Source organism: Epinephelus lanceolatus, chromosome 18 (genome assembly GCF_041903045.1).
Source record: "Epinephelus lanceolatus isolate andai-2023 chromosome 18, ASM4190304v1, whole genome shotgun sequence".
Lineage (NCBI taxonomy): Eukaryota > Metazoa > Chordata > Actinopteri > Perciformes > Serranidae > Epinephelus > Epinephelus lanceolatus.
Genome location: NC_135751.1, coordinates 14,429,860 through 14,434,565, shown reverse-complemented (window position 1 = coordinate 14,434,565; position 4,706 = coordinate 14,429,860).

Below are 4,706 nucleotides of genomic sequence, written 5' to 3'. Positions count from 1 at the left end.
GTGTTTGTTTCATTTCAGACCCAATGTGCTGCAGTGCACAACCCAAACAATGCGTCCCTGTCCAAATACTTGCGCATATGTTGACATATAGTATCTGTAGGCGTTCCAACATTTAACCAAACAATGTATTTGACAATAAAGTACACAGGAGTTTTATTGGATTCACATGCTGTTAGGAACACAGTCAGGAAATCTTCATTGTCCATCACAAAGAGACAGAAATCTTTAATCTAGCAAGTTCCCCCAAAATGAAATGTGTTTACACAAAGTGACAAAGCCCCTCTAGCGGCTGTAGGAGGTCAGGTGATGGTATTATACTGTAACAAAGTCTGCTCAGGGACAAAATCAGGGTGGAGGGATGGATCTACAAGCACTAAACATTACCACAGAAGACAGCTATTTGTTTCCTGTTTCATTTGTTACTTTTCATATTAAAGATAGTCATCTTAAAGGGACAGTTCACCCCCAAATCAAAAATACATATTTTCATTCTAACCTGTAGCGCTATATACTACACCTGCCAACCATATCACAGCACAGACAGAAGTGTGCATTTACTGCTAACTTACCTAGCACCATAGAGCCAGCTGACAATACACCTCAGTTCAGGAGGATGCCATTAATATTTACATCTCGCACTGTCTTCAACACATGCCTCTCGTCCATGAGTAGGTGCACACCAGTGGCAGCTGCTGGTCTTTCAAACAGGGGGAGCTCACTTTAAGTTTACATCATAAAATTTGTCATATTGTAGCAAGGCAGTAACTTATAGCCACATGGGACTGAGCTCTAAATGCGACTTCCAAAGCGTAGTCAGTCAAAAAGGGGTTCAGCCTTTTAGACAATTCCTCCAATCATCATGCATACACAAGCGTCCTCTCCCGCCTACCACTCCATTAGGTCCCAGGGAAGCTGAGCCTCCCAGGAAGTGACAATTTTGTCGCATTTGACTGTCTCGCTTTGCTACATGAGAAAAACCTGCTCAGCGCTGTCTCATAGGAATGCTTGGAGGCTCCGCGTCCACCGTGCTGACACGAGAATGTATGACAGGGAGGTCGCGTTTGAAAACTGGTGATAAACAGCTGATGTTTGAACATCATAGTCATGATGATAAACGCATCCTAGCGCACGTTTAATGCAATGTAAATTCTTATTTTAATGTAAATTCAATAGTGCATATTTGACCATTTCTTCTATGAAATTTTAGGGGAAGTTCAGCCTCCCTTGTTGTCTCAGAGCAATCGCCCCCGGTGCACACTTTCATCTGGGCTGTGATATGGTTAGTGGATGTAGTTCGGTAGACAGAAAATAGTTCCTACATGAAACTACTCACAACAAGGTCTGTGGATTATCTTGAGTAAGCGCATCATGATTTCTGGAACGAGACATTGCTGTTGAGTTTTTCAAATTCTTTTGTTGATACGCTTAGCACCACAAGCCAAATGTCATCTAGTTCCATTATAATGGAGGCAGACATCTTTATGGCCAATATCTCCAACACCTGCACAGCTCACACCACAACAGTCTAGATTAATAAATAGCTCTACAGGTAAGAGGAAAAATATGTTTGATTTTGGGTTGAACTGCACACAGCAAGGTCAGTGGATTATCTTGCATGACCGGGTCATGATTTTTGGAAGGAAACATTGCTGTTGAGTTTATAAGTGGATTTTTCTCTGCTTCGAACACCACTTAAAAGAGAGAAGGCAGACATCTTGGCGGCCAATACCTCCAACACTCAGCAACTCACACCAAAACAGTCGACATTAATAAACAGCACTACAAGTAAGAGGAAAAATATTTTCTATTTTTATGTATTTTTGATTTCTGTGTAAACTGTAAAAGAAAATGCCATATAAAGCGCTTTAACTTAAATCATGTTTTCTTAACTTAAATCCCCTTTTTCAGATGCTAGTTTTAAAATTCCTGATGCTACATAAAACTAGTCTTGTATAACCAGATCTACCTAAGCACTTTGTTAAAGCGCTGTGTGTGAAATTACAACTTCCAAGATAGCATATGGCCTTATATGGCATTTTCTTTTGCAGTCTTTAATAGTGATTGCCAGGGCTCACTCCCTGCATGTAAATTTTCCAGTAAAATAAGACTGTCCCCCAAAATATGACCACATAGGGTGTTTTTTCCACGCATAAATTGTAATACATTTATGTTTTTTGTTGCATGGCAATCTCGACTGGCCAAAGTCGTTATTACAGGAGCAAAGAGGAAGTTAGGAGACGTAATATATAGAGCAAGAAAGTCTGCATAGAGTGGGGGGAAGGGGAGGTGGATGAGTCAATCAAGCACTGGACCTTCATCCAGGAGGCTGGTGTTTGTGTCATGTATGAAACCAAAAGTCAGTGTAGTTATTCTGACAATGAAACATTTTATGTCAACATGTCACGGTAGGGATTTTAGGCAACATATGTCATGTGAGATATGCAGTGTTGGGATGGTTACTTTTAAATTGTAATAAGTCACAAATAACTGTAATTTCCTAACAAATGTTTTAAACTGGGCAAAGAAGTTGAAAAGTCCTACAAATATGGGCACACTCAAATTTGTCCCAATGGCTTTACTGATCCGCGTTGTCTGGAAATATGACATGAGAAAGCATTCCTGCACGGCAAAAAGGTTGAAGCAAAATAATGAATCTTATATTTTTCATATTAACTTTTTTTTTTTTTGGGAAAAGAATACCATAAAATTTCTATTAATAGCCTGGGCTACTATTTGCTTAAACCACTGATGTCAACAGGCTTATATCTGGGACAGGCCTTTAATTCCTGTCACACAAAACTGTTGCTCAGCAAAAATCAAGAAATACAATCACATTTATTATTTCAACCAGTGAATGACGTAATTCTTTCTCTCTCTGATGTCTGTCTGTCGGAGCTGCTTAAAATTAATGATTTTTACTGATATATTATCCGAAGCCTAATTTTTAAAGTTATTTTAAGCAGCTCCAACAGACAGACATCAGAGAGAGAAAGAATTACGTTATTCAAGGATTACAGTACCCAGCATACCAACACAACACCACTTTATCCTGCTAAAACAATACTCACAACTTGGATTAATTTTTTATGAAAAACCCTTTCGATTTTTTTGATCCGCAGTAGCAGCAGCAGTAGCCAATCACCTGGTTTTATACAGATCAGATGTTTACTTGAGATAGGACTTCTCATAATGTGTAGCCACACCAGGTTAGAAAAAGGGCCTGGGCGTTTAAATGAGACCAGGCTTTTAATTAAAGTTTTACGGTATATTTGGATGTAACCCCTTTGTAATGAACAAAATGAACAAAATTTTGATTAGCAACAATAATTTAATAACATTTTTTTTTCTCAGTTACTGATTAACCCAAACCATGATGTTTTTTTAAACCTAACCAAGGAGGTTTTTTTGCCCAGATCTAACCGCATCGTTTTGGTGCAACTGTGACTGTTTCATAATGTTAACCACATGTTTAAAACTGCGACTGTTGCCGGTCATATGAGCTCTTCTGTCTTTAACTTGTATGTGCACTTATTTAGAAAACGCCACGGTCATATTCAGAGGTAAGAACATGCAGTTTATGTGGTTGTATGGGCTGCAGGACTTAACAACTAAAACAAGTTTCCCCCAACACTGTTTTGCAAGAGTACCATCCCGCTGCATCCCACAAACACAAACAACCCAGGGCATTTTTTCCCCCCTCTGTGTGGAATTATGATGGTCTCAGCCAGACCTTTCTCCAGTGCTGGCACAACGCGAGATGGAAAGATAGCTGCTTTCAGGTTTCTGGTATCGTGCATGCTCGCTAACTGTCACTGGAACAAAACAGAGCCACCTGTGCCTTCCCCATGACAAGTCAAAATGTCTGCTGTGAGAAAGTCCTACAAAAGATGTTTTTACTCAACAAATAAACCAGGTTGCAGTGAATTTCATGTGTTGCTGCCCTTGAGTTGCTCACCGTAATGACTTCCGCCGGGCAGCAAGTCCTCTTCATCAAGATTGTATTCATTAGTGACCTTGCAGACTGACATGACACTTCCTTTCGCTGACCAATCATACAGCTGGAAATGTGATACGTACAGAGGAAAAATACATGTATCCTACCAAAAGCCCCTGTCAGCACATATCCATATATCCATAACACTACTAATAGAGCTCACATTCAGAGGGCATTTTTCTATTTCTGGCTGTTGGGTGGATACATTTCAGTTGTAGTACATCTCTGTTACACTGTTGTTTGGATCAAACAATATCAACAACATGGCTCAGAAGTATTAATATTAATTATTGGCTTCTATATGACAGATCAGTCTGTCATTGAGTACCTGCACACCCACAGTGATACAGTGGCTTCCCTCAGGCTGTGGACAATAAATGTTGGATTCAAAGGAGCTGACATGTAAATACAATATCATAGAAGACTGTATTGATGGAGAAGAGTGCTGTCAGAGTCATCAAAATGAGGGTTAGGCAGAGGTGCTGCAGGGGTGATCTCAAAGGAGGATGTAGGAAGTGGGAAAATTGATGTGTCCCAAGATCAATACTGGAGAGCATTTGGATCTACAACAGTGTAACTAAATCATCCTGTGGCTGCTGCTGCTGCTTCAGGGGCATCGGCCTCTCCGTCCCTGAGCTGATGATCGGTGTGGTGAAGGTGGAAGTAGCCCAGTCAGGAGGATTGTACAAGATGGAGATCAGGAAAGGCTGAA